Consider the following 19,108-nt stretch of genomic DNA (forward strand, 5'->3'; position numbering starts at 1 on the left):
TCTGAGGAGTCTTCAGACACCAGAGCCTTTGCAGTAGCCTACTCTGAAAATCATAAAGGGTAGAATAACTTTTACGAGGGTCATATCGGAAAGAAATAGAAAAAAACACAGTGGACCACCAGAGTCACTTGGAACTCGGACATATTTTAAATTGTGCATCTCATTATGAAATGATAGGAGAACCTCTTGGCCACTGGGCCAGTCCTATTCCTTCATGCCAAAAGGTATGACTAATTTCCCACCCAACCAGCATCACCTCCATCTTCTTTAGAGGAAGTGTGTATCAGCTGACATTTGATGAGATACTGAGAAAGCAAAGACAGTGTAGTCGGTTGGCATGAAATGAAAAGAGAAAGCACAATAGTGATGTTACAATCTAACTCACTTCAGTATCCCTCAGCAATCTCCCCTGTTGACCAGAAAGATTTGACTAAACATAACTCCACAAAGAACTGCTCATGTACCAGTATATAGTTAAGTTGAAAGAACTTTACGGCCAGTTGTATCAAAGGCTTGTTGCTGAATATAAAAGAACAACACAGAAAACATCCTTCTCAATTGCTAGGAGTACATTGGTTATCAATCAAGAGAAGTAGTGTCATCTTCATATCACACTCAGGATGAAAGTTTCATTGGAAGAGATATAAGAAATTTGTTTTATATTAGATTTGCCTTGCACACCCCATTTTCAGTAAGCTTTACTCCACAGGAGTCAGCTGGGGACAAAGAATAGATACGTTGGCTGTCAATCAAGAAAGGTCCAAATGACCGGTCATTTTAGAGAGGCTAGCATCCTGCTAACCCTCCAGGAGAAGTTAACTTAAGCCGATAATGGAACAAATACTGTCCCATTCTACCTTTTTAGCTACATGTCACATGAATACAGCTTAGAAGAAACAACCTTCTTCACCATCCAAAACAGTGAATGAAATGGGTTAAATATTGACTGGATAATATTTGTCTCTTCCAGACAACGATCTCTGAGTAAGATAGCCCAGTCCACATTAGATTCACTATATAGAAAGCATACACAAAATTTCTGATAGAATTTATATTTCTTACTGAAACTAAGAAGAAAGAATGCATTGATTTTGTTTCCTCTTCCTCCTGGAGTGTTTCTTGACTAATGTCTTCTTTTTCCATCTGGTGTGTGTGGGCCAAGGAAAAATAAAATAATACTACCAGCACAGCAGCGGAAAGGGATCTTGGAGTCATAGTTGACTCCAAGATGAACATGAATCGTTAATGTGACGAAGTGATCAACAAGGCTAGCCGTACTTTATCATGCATTTAATTAGCAGCTGCACGAAGAACAGGTCCAAGGAGGTGATGCTTCCCCTCTACGTGGCATGGGCCAGGCCGCAGTTGGAGTACTGCGTCCCATTTGGGGTGCTGCGCTTCAAGAGGGACGCGGAGAATCTTGAGAGGGTTCAGAGGGCCAGTTATATAGTCAAAGGCCTGCAGGCAAGGCCCTACAAGGAGAGACTGAGGGACCTAGATCTCTGCAGCCTTTGCAAGAGAAGGCTGAGAGGTGAAAAAGTGTGTCTGGTCCACTTCTGGGTTTGCTGCTGAGCATGTGGAGGTCCCCCCATGTTCCTGTGAGACGCTTCATCCACCCCAGCATTGCAGCGTTCACGAGCTGCGCCTGATACCTTGAGGTATGTAGAAAAAACATTTAAAGCTGTGTTTATGTCCGAATCGCTGATTCTGGGAATCAGCATTAGATCTTCAGATTCAGATGAATTGAATCAGAGACAGTGGTCCAAATCAACTAATCAAATCACTGTCCCTGATTCAGGCCAAATCCAAATCAAACAGGGCCCATTTCGCACACCCCTATCAATTAATACAACTCAGATTTTGGACTCTGGATATTAAATACTCATAATTTTCCAAGTTGTTTCCAAATAATTTTTACTAAATGTTCTTTAATAAGTTATTTGAAGTTTGCCATGATGGAATGCTGTCAATCTGAGGCAGTATTGTTCTTATTGACATGATGTGGTGTGGACTTTTTCGTAGTTGCCTTTTTCTTTTTTTTGAATAATGGCCTTTACCTAAGGGTGTATGTACATCAAGTGCATTTCAATTTTTTCCTTCACATATGCTTCTATTTTGTCAGTAACTATAAAGTACTGATTTAATATTTCCTGAAAATTGATTTAAAAAAGGCTACTTTCAGTTTAGTTATGAGCTACATTCAGTTGCCTAGTTATGAGATTTATGTAAGATGATTATCTGATAAAAATTACTTGCTCAGCTCTAGTATTAGGATTGTCATGTTCACTACTCTTCTGACCAACAGAATGCAACTGGTAGAGTATAAAACCATCTGTTGATAACATAGACTGAAAAAGGAACTCTGAAAATTACAAGAAAATTGGAATTATTCCTAGGGTTTTGTACTTCTCTATAACTTTTTTTTTAAAAAAAGCTTTAGGGATTTTACATCTGACAGCAGGACAGCTGCCCCTGTCCCCTTCCCTGCCATGTGCCCAGAGAACTGCGTGCAGCTGCTACCAGCAATGAGCTGGGCCAGGGCTCTAGACTGCAGTGACTTGCAGCCTTGTAGCTACATGCTACAAGCAGCCTGGGCTCTGGGAAGGCCCCTGACACTCACCACGGAGGCCAGGCTGCTCATGGCAGGTGGCAGGGAAGCTGCAAGCACTGCACCAGGGTGTGGAGCCCCAGCCTGGCTTGTTGCTAGCAGCAGCTGCACACTTCAGGGAGCATGGTGGGGAAGGGGCTGGGGCTGTGCTGTCACAAGGATTGGGCCCCTTATGGCTCCCCCACTGTCCACCCTTGACATGCCAACATCTTCCAAGTCCAAGTTGTGGGGTTTTTTGGCACTCAGCCTGAAAATATTGCTGACCTGTTTTAGACATACAGCCATTTGAATTGAGTGGGAGTCACAAAGTGCAAACAGTATAAGGAGAGAAGGACTGGATAACAGTTTGTTTGACGTCAGTGATAGTAAGCTAAATTTTTATATGAATGCTTGTATGGAACTTCTCCTGAAATGGTCAGGAATTTTATGTGCAGAAGAATTGCAGGACTGTGGTTAGCAATACCCTCTAACAATGTGATTGTCCAGTTCTACTGTTTTCCTGGCCAGAGCCAAATTAGTTTATCTGGTATCATAACCTAAACTTTTACTTCTCAAACATACCTTGAGATATCCTGCCCCAAAGAGCACACCATCACATAAAATGAATGAACAAGAAGAGTGAGATAAGAAACTGGATGAACTGCAGAAGGAAAGACTGCAATAGTTGAAATGAGATGGAAAGGCCAGGACAGATTTTGCCAGTTTTAACTTTGAAAAGAGTCGGGGAGGTCTTGTGCAAAAGGAAGAACAGGGGCCGTTTAAAGACAGTTTAAGGTGACAAAAAAGTAGTAGGGGTCCCAGTGGGATTCAGTTACCATGGAGATGTAGCTGGACTTGGCCAGGGGGACAGCACAACTGGATGAAAATAAGGAAAAGTATCTGCATGATCATGGGACTCATGCCAGAGATACTTCACTGTGCAGCAACACGTGCTATGTAAATAGATGTTGGGGGTGAGTCATGGCTCTTTTGAAAGGAGAGAAGAGCAAGGGGAGACAAGGACGTGGAGAGCTGAGATTTAATTATTTTTTTTTTTAAAGGGAAAAGCGATTGCATTGAAATGATTTTTCTGTGCAAGTTAACAGATTATCATAATAGTAGTAATTGCTGTAAATGTATTGAAGAAGAGTACGCAAAAGGTACTTGTAGAACCATAGTTGGCGTAAGGTGGGTGCTAACAGGGCTCAGCTGGGGGTGCGCCGATAGGGATTTTGGGGGCCGATTCCAATAGCCGATTTTTTAAGGAGGAATATTGGCTGATACCGATCCAAGGCCTGATACAGCTGCGTCCAGCTGGTAAGTCTGTTGCGGCGGGGTTTCATCGACGCCTCCCCCACAGGGGGGGAGGGAGGGAGTGGGGCTGGGGCTGGGGCAGGTGCGGCCCAGGAGGAGCGAGCACGGGACAGAGCCGCTGCTCACCCACGGGGCTGGCGGGGACGCTGCATGCTGCTCATCCCGGAGCTGCTCCCGCTGCTGCTCCTGACGCCCGTGCGGGGGGCCGGGGCCGGGGCCATGTGCCCCTGGATCTGCACGGGGCGGGCTGGGCCGGCGGCAGCTGCAGACCGAGGCTGGGGGCCGTGCTGCGGTCGGGGTGGGCAGAGGTGGTGCTGGGAGGGGCTACGGTGAAATTTGGGATGGCCGCGGGCCCGTCCTCCTGCCCAGTGCCAGCAGCACCCGCCCCGAGTGCGGCTGCAGCCTGCCCGCGCAGACCCAGAGGCACACGGCTCCCGCCCCCCTTGCCCGCCCAGGCAAGCAGCGGGAGCGGGGGCGGACGCTGCCGGCCGAGTGGCTCCCGCGCGAGCCGCCCTGCCCCCACTCCCTGTGCCCGCGGATGAGCCACGGCTCCGTCCTGTGCCCACCCCAGCCCCACTGCCTCTCGCCGCGGGAGGCATTGCTCGCCCTCCCCTCCTGTCCACCACACCAGACTTACCAGCCGCGCGCAGCGCTCCGAGCTGCTGGGCTGCGCTCGCTGCCTGCGTGCTGTGCTGCAGCTGCGTGCACCCATGTGCATTTATTGGCCACATCAGGCTGATTTCTGAGGTAATCCGTTTTCTTTATATTGGTGCTCATGCGGTATTGGACTGATGTATCCATGTACCTCCATAGGCTTAGCTGCCCCCCCATGCAGCTCCAGTGCTCCAGCACCACTGCCACACCCCACTACTGCAGCGCCATGCCCAGCACCCCAGCCGTGTGTGGCTCTGCAGTGGCCCTGTGGGAGGGAGGGGGAGTCCCGCACTGCCCCCACACCCTGTCCTGCACCACCTGTTGCACCCCCCGCTCTTCCAAATAATATTTTCTCCTGCCACCGCCGTGGAGAACCCAGGGAGAATCACCATAGATCTGAATCTTCAGTATCCTCAGGGTGAGTGTTTACCATGTGTTGGGATATGGTTCTGGTTCATCTCTATTAGTAACAGGACTAGTCTCTTGTATATACGACTCAACTGTTACCTGGTTCACAATGCAGGATACTGATCAAGCCTGTGGAGTAGCAGGTCCATAAAATCTGTTGTTAACACAACTCACAGCACTCAGGCATAATATAAATGCCTAAATAAAAATATAGATAAGCCTCCTCATATGTCACAACAAAGCTAAATCAGCATTGCTCAATATTAACATATCTGGACTGGTATATGGTCCCTAGTTAGGTACTCTCAGCCCTTAAGTAACATCTATACCCAGAATACTACTGAAGCATTCCATATGGTAGAGTTCAGGCATCGTGCTGACAAACTCTATGCGTGGACTCATACTGACCAGTTTCTGTTATAATGTGATAAAAGCAGAACCTATACAGTAACATTTTCCTTCTATGTGTATAACACTGAGTAAACTGATGAAAAAAATCTACAGAAAATACCACACTAATAAAACCCAGACACTAGTGCTTAGAAATGGCTGGAAACTAACACATTATAGAATAAAATCTGCCACTGATCTGACTGTGCTGTACATGTGCAAAAGTGCAGTGGTGACAGAAGTATAGGGCAACATGGAACTGAAAACCAAATAAAGTGAATGTGAAATTGAATAGCCTGAGACTTCCACATGTAATCGCTGGTTTCCTGTGGATGTCTGCCACAGGGAGGGGGGTTTGTATCATTTACTAAATACTGTGCTTGCAGAATAATCTCTCATTGCAATGCAAATCTGCCTGAGCTCCAGCCTTCTTTCTCCCACAGTCAGTTTTCTACCTGCAGAAATGACTGCACTGCTACCATTCTGACATCCTACCTGCACACTATTTTGGATGCAAAATATCAATTTTATTTTCAAAATATAGGGCTCACTGCAACTCTCATTAAAGTCAATGGAAAAACTTCCACTGACTTCTATTACTGGAAGACAGATTGCACCTGTAACCTATTACTAGGGATCTACTGAAATTGTGATTTCGTGATTTTTGCAGAAACCATGAAATTGGTAGGTCCCCCATGAAGTAGCCCCATCCCCACAAAGAAGTGAGAAAATGGCCAGCAAGCAGGCAGCATGCCTGCTTGCTTCTGTCTGAGAAAGAGAAGTCATGAATGTCAAGAAGTTTTCCAAGACTTAGATTTCAGCTGTGGACCGTGCAAGACAGTATCCTGCAGGGACCTCACAAGCAGACAGAGGCAGCCTCTTCTGTACCTCTTGCGGTGTAACGCTGGATGTGTCCAGGAAAACCGAAATTGATCATCACTTGGAGTCCAAGGCACACACGAAGAGGCAGGCTGCTGCCAAGGCTGAAGATCAGAGCATTTTATTTGTATTCAGGAGCTAGACTGACCAGGACCTGCCTGTGTTTCAAACTGAGCTGGGCCACCTTGCCTCTGTCAGTTTTTCCACCGTGTCGCAAGAAATTGTGAAGGTAATTGTCAGTTACGGTGTGTAGACTTTAAGAAGATCTCAGCATTCCTGTCTGTGACAGCGTACATGTGTGTACATGGAGCACATCGGAGAAAGCTTTGCACAAGGAATGCTGCACAACATTGTTCATGGCACTTGCGACACACACATGCTGTCCCTAGTACGTGACATCTACGACATGCAGTTCCCCAAGGTAGGTAACTTGGTGTCTTATTTCAAGAAAACCTTCAAGTACTGTACAGATCGTAAGGTCTGATACAGGGAGTCTATCACCAGTCAAAGTGGGGACTCATATGCCACTGTATCACTGCCACCAGAGCCTGTGCTCACACAGTGGAATTCCTGGTTCCATTCCTATGCTAAGCACATGCAGCATTGCCCGCAGTTTGAGTGAAGAGCTGGAAATCACGCCTAACACACAGTGCATTCTCAAGTTTTGTGATCTCCTAGAGCGAGGAGACATTCAAGATGTTTGTGGCTGACTGTGTCACCTGGTTCATGGGTCTTCTGACCTGGTTTGAAGGCCAGCAGGCTGTGATCCAGCATGCACACAACCAAGTGATGGACTGGATAAGCTGGGTCAAAGACAGGGCATTGCAAGAACTGTTAAACTACTCTCATGAAACCCAGCGCAGAAGGGAGCCATTTCAGGCAATAGCGGTGAAGCAGAACCATTACTACAAGTACGACCTGCCCCTACCACCATGGTTCAGACAGCCGGCTGCTCCCTTCCTTAGTGCTTTTGACATTTTGGACCCCAACCAAGTGTCTGCTGAGTTGCAACCCTCGGCTACTAAAAGCAATCCCAGGATGGGAAAGAGCATGACAATGAATGTGCTGCCTATGTGTGAACTTCATCACAGAGTGCTAGATACCTGTGCTCATGCCTGTGTTCTGGGACTCTGTCTGTGACCGGTTTCTACATCTTTACACCCTGACAAGATGCTGCCTCACCATTCCAATGACCTCGGTGGACGCTGAGCGTGCCGTCTCTGTATAGACAAATGTTCGCCCCACAGAGTCAGAGAATGTCTTCAGTCACTGTGGCTGGGTGCACCATGCTTATATTTAATATATAGCCTGAACCATCTGTCTTAAGGTTAGCATTCAATTTCAGTAAAGTCCTTTTTATAATGTCCTTTAATAAAGTGTATATAGTTGGTATTAGTTACAATTCATGTTGTGCATAGTACAGCTTTATTTTAATAAGATACTTCAGTTTAAAGTTTGATTAAGTGGTTAGATGGTATTATTTAATAAAGTATATACAGTTGATATTAATGAAGTATACAGGCAGTCCTTGGACTTACGACACAATTGGTTCCTGAAAACTGCGTCTGAAGTCAGATTGTAACTGGGAACCAATTTTCTCATAAGAAACAATGTTATAAATGAGGGATTGGTTCCTGAACCAAGACCCGATACCCTATTTTCACCAAAAATACCCCAGAATTTTGTAGTCTATCAATTATAGATGAGTAATATAGCCACCATAATGTATTTATATTGTATATAGCAATCATATAGATTTGGAAGGACTTATTTGAGGTGACTTTGCTGGACTCTATGAAGGGCTCTTGGTTGGACTCTTTGAAGGGTTCTTGGCTGGAGTGTTCTCGGGAGTCTTGGCTGCAGGTTTTTTTGGAGTCTTGTCTGGTTTCTTAAAGAAAGTGTCCAAGGAAGTTTGGACAGATGTTCTCCAGGGAGATGAGCGACGCAGCGAACGTGTTCACTGGCGTGGTGTCACATCGGATCAAGTGTTGTAAAGTTGAAACTGACATCATAAAGTTGAAACAGGGTGTCAATTTGGAAATGTTGTAAGTGCGAAACATTGTAACTTGAAACGTAAGAAGAGAACTGCCTGTATATAGATGGTATTATTTACTAAAGTTGTACATATAGTTGGTATTACTTGCAGTTCATGGTGTCCATTGATTTATTTTAATAGGATATTTCATTTTACAAATTAATTAGGTGCTTAGACTGCTTAATAATAACAAGCAATTAATACCTTCCCTGGATGCCATTAATTGTCAGGTTGCCATTATTAAGCAGTCTAGGACTGGGGTCAGTAACCCCTGCCATGCATGCCAGAGCATGGCATGTGAGGCCATTTTGCTCTGCACACCACATCCAGACTGGGCTCTGGGCAGCAGCTGCCTAGAGCCTGGGCTGGATGTGGCAGGCAGCTGGGAAGATGCAACTGATGCACTGAAGTCCGGAGCCCTGGCCTAGCTCCATGGCCAGCAGTAGCGGCATGTGCGCCTCTGGGCACGTGGCAGGGAAGAAGCCGGGGCAGCACAAACCCAGCCCCTTTCCTGCCATGTGCCCCAAGGTATGCATGCAGTTGCTACTTTCTACCACTGTCACAGAGCTGGGCCAGGGCTCCAGACCCTGTTTTGTAGCCTGCCTGCTGTGAGCAGCCCATGCTCCATGGTGGTGGGGTGCACAGCGGGGAAGGGGCCCGGGTTGGCATGTGAGGGGCGGATGGCAGGGGACCCATGAGGGGACCAATCCTTGTTGTGGCAGTGTACCCTGGCCCCTTCCCTGTTGTGCTCTCCAAGTCACATGTGTAGCCACTGTCAGCAATGAGCCAGGCTGGGGCTCTGGACCCTGGTGCAGCTGTCTGTAGCCTTGAGGCTTCCTGCTGCAAGTAGCCTGGGCTCTGGGCAGCCCCTGCCACCCAGCATGGAGCCCAGGCTGCTTACAGAAGACAGCCACAAGCCTGCGATCGGCTCTACTGGAATCCAGAGCCCTGGCCTGGCTCATTGCTGGCAGTGGCTGCATGCACACCTTGAGGAGCACAACAGGAAAGGAGCTGAGGACTGCACTTCCACAACAAGGATTGGCAGCTCCTGCCATCTGCCCCGGCAAGTAACATCTTCCAAGTCCAGATTATGGGGTTTTTTTGGTGTTTGGCCCAAAATGTTGCTGACCACTGATCTAGCATCTGGTTAATGGCTTTCCCAGGCTTGATCAGGGGATCAGTCCTGGGAAAGCCATTCATTGCATCCTGGACTGCTTGCTAACATTGCACTTAATGGCTTCCCTGGGCTTGATCAAGGGATTGCTGCACTAGCGAACAGTCTAGTATGCAGTTAATGGTTTCCTCAGACTCGATCCCCTGATCATGCCTGGGAAAGCCAGTGGCTTTCCTGGGCTTGATCAGGGGATCAAGCCCAGGGAAGTCATTAACCAGTTCCTAGGCTGTTTGGTAATGTGGCAATCCCCTGATTAAGCTTGGAAAGCCATTAACTGCATCCTAGACTGCTTAATAACATGACAATTAATTACTTTTGTGGACTTAATCCCTGATCAAGCCCAGGGAAGCCATTAATTGCCATGTTAATAGGCAAGCCCCAGTTTGGTGCCATCTGTCAATATTCAGGGAGGGGTGGGACTTCTGGTGCCCTTTGGCCAATTGGAGGCATGGGGGAGAGGGGAGCACCACACTCCACCATAAAAATGGCTCCTGATGCTACGCTGGGACTGCAGAATTAGAAGGTAGCCACCCTAGTTAGGTAGGTCCCTACCTACTATGTCTCCTAAATGATGGTAGTGTTTGCTTTTCTCATGGGAGAAATGAGGGTTCTGTCCCCCAAACTATTACTTCATGATACTCATCGCAGGCTGCCATTTCTGCACATCTGACTTAATGGCTTTTCTCTAGTTAATGACTGGGAAGTTTAAAAGATTTTATAGTTCAGGATAAATAGTGAAGATGTTTATCTGCAGCTTCAAAGTATCTGAATATTTTAAAAGTACAGAACTTAGGAAAGTCGCATGAAAATTACTGGTGAGATCTTCTGTACTTTGTTCCCATTTGCCCCTCCTGCACATCCCCACACTTCTAAGGAGTACCAGGGGAACAACTTCCAGGAAGTTTGACCTATATGAAGTAAGTTTTGTAGTCTCACATGAATCTGCACTTGACAACTCCTTTAACTTTGAAAAAAAAATACTTTTATTGAAATCTGGAGACAGACCAAGATTGATTGGGAATATAAATTGACCTTGCCTGTGACTAGTTTTGAAAACATATTGGTAGTAATCCCAGAGAAACTCACACAGTTGCTACTTCAGTTGTGGCTGTTTTGTGGATAAATTAGGCGTACAACCCCTTGGGATGTTGAATCTTTGCTTCCCATTTACAGTAACTTTGCTTGAAAAAAAATCTTAAAGTCGGGTGTAAGGGATTTAATTCGTTCAGCATTCTCCAAAAGGTTGGTATGTATAATGCAATAAGATGGCAGGGCTCCTCTGTGGACCTGCCTAGTTAGCAGCTGCTGGAAACCTGCATACTGCTTGAATTTCTTCTGACTCACTGTGGCATGTGTGGCTCATTAATTCCAACTGCAGTGTAAAGAAGGTGTGACTGGCACTCTGGAGAGAGGGAGCTAGAAGGGGAGGACAAAGGCTTCAGGAGAAATCCTAGCAGGGGCAGGCTCTGGGAGGAAAATTAGGTGGTTTGTGGTGGTGTTTTTAGATCACTACTCAAACTAAAGTCTAGCAAATTAGGAAATATTCTCAGGCCACATGGATGCAGAGATCAGCAAGATCATTTAAGGCAGAGATCTGGAGCTGCAGAGGTCAGAGGGGTATGCAAGGATTTTTAGGATGTTATCTTTTATTGAACCAACTACATAGTTGGGATACAGTTAGACAAGCTTTCAAATGCTTTTTCAAAGCTTTCAGATGCAGGGATATTACTAGCTGAGGTGTAAATTCATGGCAACAGCGTTCCTCCTTCCATGTGTGCTATACAAGGAACATTACTGGACACTTGCATTTGAAGAAAATGGATCACACTCCAGTAATAATTATGTGGGTGATCACATTTTATTTCTATAAAAGCATCTTGAGTGAGCAACTCGGAGTGCAGGGTAGATGACATGGAAGTGACATAGCTAATGATTAAAAATCTGGCAATAGTAAGTACAAACACATTTGGCTTAATTTGGTCTATTGAAAGATGATAAAGCCTTGTGGTACAAGGCTAGAATATTGGAAAACAATGTATAGTATATAATATTAGACCTCTGAGACTCGCCATAGAAAAAAAGAGATCTTATTAGCTTCTTCATTAACTGGTAAAGATTTCACTTCTTAAGAAGCCTAATGGCCAATTTACATTGAGAGCCTGTAGGGTCCCTTTAAAAATGAATAAAAGTAATGGTGTTAGTAGATCTCCAAAGTATCTCATCTTCAGAACAAAGACAAAATTGTGGAAAAAGGAGAGATTATTTCTAAAGCCCTGAGAAGTCTCTTGTTTGCTGATTTGATCTGTACCACCCAGTGTTCCTCCAAGCTTGATTTCCAGCTGCTGAGGTGGAGATGACTGTTGCTCCATTTGAAATATCCTAAAAAGACATAGCTGGCCTGTGAGCGAAAGGTAGTTAGATAGAGAGGTGGCTGCTCCAGACTGAATGTACACCAGAAGAGCACCAATCATCCTTTATGACTCCAGGACCAAATAGTATACTCATATGCCAAGTAATCTAAGATTACAAATATCTCTCATTATTGTACCCCTGTATTTACTGATGTGTGATTATTAGAGATTTTCTAATACTAGAAGTATCTAAGTAAATTACACCTAATGTAGGTAAGACTGATGTTCTATTATCGGTTAATGTTAATATGTTAAATAATATTACAAATTCAATTTTGATAGCATATGCTTTAAAATCAACCTAACATGATTCATTCACTGTATAATTAATAACTGATATTTAGAAGGGTTGGAGAAACCTTTTCTCCTAGTGACATCGACAGTCTCAGACAGTTTTCCCCTTATTTTTCAGTGAATCTAGGGTTTAAGGATGATGAACTGACACCACTTAGGAATAAAATCCTTTGCTTATCCACAAAACAGAGTACAGCTAGCAGCTGTACCAGTCTATGTACATTGTCCTGCCAACATAATAGCTTGGAGGAAAAAACTCTAGGAAGAAAATGATAGTTTACTCAATAGCTAGGAACAGACAATGCATTTGTCCTAGGACCAATTCTGCATGTTTATCCTGGAACCAAAAAGTTGCAGAATTGGTATGTACACACATTGCCCTTCCAATAGGGGTTTAATGAGTGGCTGAATTAACTGCCTGTTTTCTGCTATGAATCCAATAATGCAATCCTGGGACAACTATTCCAGATGTACTTTCCACTTCTAATCCCGCAAACGTTTTTAGGGTTTGTCATGGGACAAAAACTGAATGATCACATTTTGACCCAGGACAAAATGGGTCCTGTCAGAACAAATGCAATGTCTGCCTATGGCCATCCAATCCCTGACTCCTCAGCAGAGACTGTTAACTAAGATACCAAATGTGAACTATTATAGCGCCATTTGTGATATGGCCACCTTCTAGTTGGAATGGGCTTTACACTACCAACGTGTGTGTGCTTGTTTAAGCACCCTGGCACGTGAAAAGATAAGTCAGAGGTACTTTTGAACTGATTATGTCGCAAGATATGTTTCTTGTGATGACTTTGTATTTAAGTATACCTAAGGCTTAAAAGAACTTGTTTAGATCAGGTTTTACTATCTGCTATATTGATATGTTTAAATGATACAGAAACGTGTGTATTTAAAGACCTGCCAATACAACAGCATGCACTACAGTTTTAAGGTTGTCAGTGCTTCAGGGTCCCAGGGGAGAAGCAGGAGGAGACCAAGCTGCAGCAGTAATCAGTACTTCATACCTTGCATCACCACTCCCAGGTGTCCTGTTTTAGAGTATCCTCTGAATTCTTGTTATCCCCTCAGGTTTAAGTCTGAGCTGCAGTCTACTGCAACTTCTGGTCTTCATTTCCGCAAATGTATATAAAATCATTGCCTAATTCAAAGTGTTACGGTGGAACTTAAGAGGTTATATGAAGTTTAGATAAGTATTTCAGTATGAAGACTAGGGTTAAATCTGACCCTCATTAAACCCCACCCAAAGCAATGAGTCAAGATTCAGAACAAGTCATATATTAAATAGTATTTTTCTAAGCTAGAAAGAGATATCAGGATATAGAGCGGATGCTAATAACAGGTAGTCATGGTTGGTACACAGGGCTGGGAGCTGCCACAGCTTATACCCACCTGCTCACCACCCATGCGGCTGTTATAACCACCTGCTCATGATCCATGGAGCTGGGGCTCTTCACAGACAGAAGAGACTTGGCACTGGGGCCACATGCAGACATTCAGACCTTCCAGGGTATTTTTATTATTTTGTCAATCTGCCACTCACACCTGGCTCTTGCCACATCTCTCTTCTGAACCATTTCCACCTCAGTTGTCCCCTCTTCCTGCCAGCACAAGACTAGGCCTGCATTTGCATCCTCCTACTCATTCTGGTGACCTTTGATTCAAACTTGGTCTGCTGTCCCCCTGCTCATCCTTTCCACCTCCCACTTTTGCCACTATCCCTGCCACCATTTCTTTTCCCTTTTTCTTACAGTCTCTGGAGCAGCCATTTCCAAAACTTCAGAACCATCCGTGACATCTTCATACCTTGCTCCTTCCAACTCCTGGTTCCTAAGATCTGAATTCCTTCATGTGACACTGCGTCTACAGCTGCTGTTCCTTATGACGGCCTCTCCTTTTACTGATCATAGCCTGGAACACTTGTACCACTACAGTCCATTCCCTCTCTTCTTCCTTTGGTTCATCTGGCTCTGCACCTCACAAAGCAAGCAGAATCTTGCTGATTATTCTTCTGAAGGCTGTTATTAAGGTTTAACTGCCCTTATCCATCCACACAGCTAAAATTCTTGTCTCCTACTCTCATTGTATTGATTACTGCAAAATCCTTTTTCCAGCCTTGACATGTGCAATCTTTAGCCACCCAGAATCCACTTGGAATGCTGCTCCAAAGTTCCTTTTTTAAGCCCCTTTCTCTCTGGATTTGTTTACGCTGTGGCAGGAGTATGTACCAAGGGAAAATGGGACCAAACATGCCTTAGGATCTGAATCTGTTGATGCATTCCAGATCTGGAATTTTGCCAGTGAGGGTGCTCCGTCCGGGCTCCCCCCAAATGGCTGTCAAGCCCTTAGTCTCCAGTGGATCTGAGACTGGGCAGCAGAGAGAGGTTTCCCCACTTTCAGATTATTCTTGATGAACTTTCAGGTCTAGAGCATTCCTGCTGTCTTGAGTTGCTAAAATGTGCTCAGCCTCATTATCCCCACAGCTGGCCTCTGCAGCAGTACAGACAAATCCTACATCTTCCCCTTCTTAATAATTTTGGTGGCTCTTCCTTCTCTGTCACATTGAACGTTAACTAATTGTTGTCAGTTTCAGGACTATTTCTGGCCTGTCCCATTAAACGTTGAGATGTTGACCTCCACCCCTAATCAACACATGATGCCAGTCATTGTTAAATTCTCCAGTGCCTTTGTGCTTTTCTGTATGATGCACTTTAAGTTTGAGAGAGACTCCCTGTAAATATCTATACAGCTACGTTATTGTCTTCTTCTGAATCTCTTTTTGAAACTTTACTGGATGTCTACTAAAACTGGACAGTGGTTAGACTGCCAGTGTGCAGATACTACTTCTTCTGTTGCTGACCAATGTTCTCTTCCTGTTTCCCTGAACACCCCCTCATCTGTCTGTTTCTCCATCTGCTGCCTCTTATCTTAAGGTTTGTCTACCAGGGAATTCAGCATGCTAAGCTTATTGGGTACTTGCTAGTCTGTCCTAAATTTGCACTCAACTTACTGTGCACTAGCTTCCCAGTGTAGACAAGACTTTTTCCTTGTATTGCAAGCTCCTTGAGGTAAGATCCATCCTTGTTCTTTGGTTGTACTGCATGCAGCACAATAGGTCCTGATCTATGACTGAGACTTGTATTGCTATGGTAATCCAGATAATAAATACTAAAAGGCAGCTCTAAAAAAAGTCAAAAACCCACATTGTTGTCATCTATTCAGGGGCAGATGGGGCACTGCTTTCCTGTGGTTGCTTTGTCCTACCTTTCACTGAATACAATGTTTGTACATCCCAAAAGCAGATGCTGTGTGTATAGTGTCTGTGGTTCCCTGTCTGTTAGCCAGGCTTCTCTGCACACCTGTTAGATTCCCATTGTACTATTCTTATTACATTTCTTCCTCTATGAAAAGTCTAAAGGTCATAGTGTAATCACTAGGATAGATTCTTATCTTGGTTACATCATTATGAAATCACAGTAATGACAAGAAGTCACTGGTGTTATTCCAGATTTACAAGAGTGCATCTGAGAGCAGAGTGGGTACTTTTTGTCTCAGTTTAGGAGGCAACTGGTATAATACGCTGGCTGTGTGGATTGCACTGACAATGGTTTTTGATTATGTCAAAATGGCTTGTTTCTTTGTCTAGTGTTAATAAACAGATTAGGATTTAAACCGTTCCCATACAAAGGCTCTTGCTAAAAAACGATGGGTGTGAAGCATCAACTCCTTTGAGACGGTACTTTTCCCCACAGTGTAAACCAAGCCCTGCTAATTAAATCTGGACTGGAAGTAGCTAAGAGCAAGGAGTAATGCCCTATGCTTCAAAGTAGTCCAGATTTTCAGTTCTACTCCTTTGGTGTAAGCTTCAAGTACCTCCATATAACTAAAGATCATGGTCTGCCTTCATGAAGGTAGGAGTGGATTAGCTGATGGATACAGACTACCTTGTATATATTAATAGACTTGCAAAGAAAATTGCTGAAGCCTGCTCTAGTCAAACCTGTTTTTTAGGCGCAAGAGTCTTACTCAGGGCCAGATTAATGCATAGGCAAATTAGGCACATTCCTATGGCCCTAAGTGAAGAGGGGGCCCAGTTGTGTTTATTTTACATATTATAATTATTGAGTGAAAAAAATAATATAAATATATGGTATTAAGTAGGGGCCCAAAAGTTTGTTTACCTAGGGCCAACTAAAATGTTAATCTGGCCCTGGCCTTACTCCTGTTTTCTGTTTTTCCAGATCTTAGGTCAGGGTTATGTACTAATTTTACATTAGGTTACAGATTTTCGTCAATGGACATCACTGACAATACATTTTTAAAATGCTTAAAATTGGTGCTCAACCTCCAGCCTGAAGGCTGGATCAGCTCACAAGACCATGTCATTGGCTCATGGGCAGTGGTGACGGGAGAAAATATTATTTGGGGTGGCTGCGGGTGCAGGGGGCAGTGCAGGGCAGGGTGGTGTGGGACTGTCCTTCCCTCCTGTAGGGCCGTTGTGGGGCCAGCTCATGGCAGGGGCATTGGGTGCAGCACTGCAGTGGTGGGGCATAGCAGTGGCACTGGAGCAGTGGAACCACATTTGTGGAGGGGCTAAGCCCTGTTAGCCGCAGCCTTCTGCCACCAATACTCATGGGGCTCCTTTTAGTCTGGAAATTTGGTAGCAGAGGAGTGGTGGCACCACAGCTATTTGTTGGGCCAGAAGGTTCAGCACCACTGACCTAAAAATATGCTTGGTATTTTCAAAAATATAGAGATACAGTCTGCCTCAATGAACATACAGCGAGTAACATCTCGCTGCATTAAACTTCCTGCATTAAAATTCCTATTTTTTAAATAAATATATGTGTATATATAGAGAGATCACATTTTGTAAATGGAGATCAAGTGCAAAACAGAAGTGCACACATGTCCGTCTTCTGCATGTGCTGTTTCTACCAATATTTGCACAGAAGTGACCTAATTATGCAACTTGTAGATGCATTTTCTGATTTGTGGGAGCAATTATAGTAAACACCGTAGAGAAGATGGGTGCAAATGTCTGTACAAGTGGCCCTGCCTCGTAAGCTTTTCCTAAATACCTAGTTCACACTCTTTAGCACTCCTTTCCCAGTCTCTCTCCTTCCTGCTCTGCTTACATGTCCCCAGGTGGCAACTCTGTTGACTGAACACAGGTGTTAGGCCACAGGTCTCTCCAGTCTTCAAAAAATCACAATTTAAAAAAAATACGAAGGGAAGCTAAAATATCTCCTCCCAGGTAGCTCTTGGGAAAATAAACTGGAAGCAGCTGCTGGTGGATTCAGCAAGCACAATCACTGCCACCATTGACCAGGAACTTATATCATTGGACTGGTTTAGTCATCTTATTAAAGGGTCCCCACCCCTCCCCGCAGTAAAGAAAATTACACCTGAATTAGTTCAGGTCAGTTCAGTTCATTGCCCTACTATCTTCCTTAGCAACAGTTTGACTTCCGTGTGGGTGAACTAAAAGACTAACGGGCAGGTATTTTATCATAATAAGAGATCCTGATTGTTGCCAAGGGAGTCGGTAGGAAAATGATGATACTGCTTTTATAACTGCACACACAAATTACATTAAAAGAATGTTATCAGGTTACAAAGTCAAGCACTCAAAAGTTGGGAAATGCTGGAATTAAGATTGTCTGGGCAACCTTAATTCAGTTCCTCCCTGCTTGTGCATATGCATTATGATAGTCTTTAATTATATTATTCTTCTGTTTTTTTTTCCCTACATAACCCCTGTCTTATTTAGTACATGGTGCTATTCAATATTTTGTTTTATCCTCATTGTTCAATGTGTGGCCCTAGGCCTTTTTAGTGTACACTAGACAAACCCTCCAATGACAAAAGAATTAATTTCCTCCTGGGCTGTGTTATAGTGCTTACAGAGTGCTACAGAAACATTAATTCCTCCTCAAACCCTCCTGGGAAGAAAAGGGGATATTACCCCATTTTATACATACAGAGCTGAGGCAGACTGAAATAATGTAGTGACTGTCTCCAGTCTGTGAGAGAGCCAAGCTTCCCCCCCCGATTTTATAGCAATATATGTATGAAAATATATAAAACATAGTTCCGAGAGTTGCTTCAGGTCTTTTTGAGTACTCAACATTTCTTCAGATCTTGCCCAAAGATCTTAGATTACAGACTAAGGAAATGAAAATGACACAATTAGAGGCCATCTTTAGAAAGTTGGGGACAGAATTCAGTTCTCCAGTGTGCTCAGTGGCTTCTTCTCCCAGGCCTAGTCTTGTGGCTCAACAAAGCAGCATTCAGCTTTCTGAACCACGAGGATGTGTTTCTGCAGTCACTGCCTCATTCACTACACAGCCCTGAGCTATTTTTAGATCAGATCCATCATGTTTACTGAATGATGAAAATTAATACGGGATCATGTAATAAACAACTTGTCATACATACGCACAACTTTTAAAAACTTGGCTTTGGAACTTTAATGCTTTTTTAACTTAAATTCTTGTATATTTTCCTGGGGTTTTAAAAAAAGTGAATAAAAAAAACAAATGTCATCATGTGGTATTTATTGTATTGACACTCCCATGATTCATCTGTAGAGCTGGGACCTTTAGATCCAGCTGATGGAGTAAATGGTAGCAATAACAAATTGTCATTCCAATATGAACCCACAGGAGAAGGGGATGAGGCACATGCTTTGCCTGTGTGTTTCACAGATAACTGCTGGTAGTGTTTCAGATTCTGGAGGGAAATGTCCATCACTGGATATAGACTGTACCTGTTTCTCTCAAGCCTGACTTTTTCTGTCTTGTTGTTTATAAAGCATCCAATATTTATCCTTCTCAACTCCAGGCTCCTCGTCCCAGTCCAGTCCTAGTCTCCACTCTTCAAGCTTCTTCTCCCAGGCCCAGGCTTGGGGCTCAACAAAGCAGTTCACCATAGCAATATGCAATAAG

The 19,108-nt window shown here is 44.2% G+C and overlaps 1 protein-coding gene across 1 annotated transcript in view; it reads right to left on the reverse strand.

The window, feature by feature from the left end:
- Positions 1 to 19,108, reverse strand: part of RSPH14 (radial spoke head 14 homolog) — a 224,339-nt gene that overhangs the window by 31,025 nt on the left and 174,206 nt on the right. The gene's annotated exons all lie outside the window — the stretch shown is intronic.

This window comes from Crocodylus siamensis, chromosome 9 (assembly GCF_052110815.1).
Source record: "Crocodylus siamensis isolate JL-2025a chromosome 9, ASM5211081v1, whole genome shotgun sequence".
NCBI lineage: Eukaryota > Metazoa > Chordata > Crocodylia > Crocodylidae > Crocodylus > Crocodylus siamensis.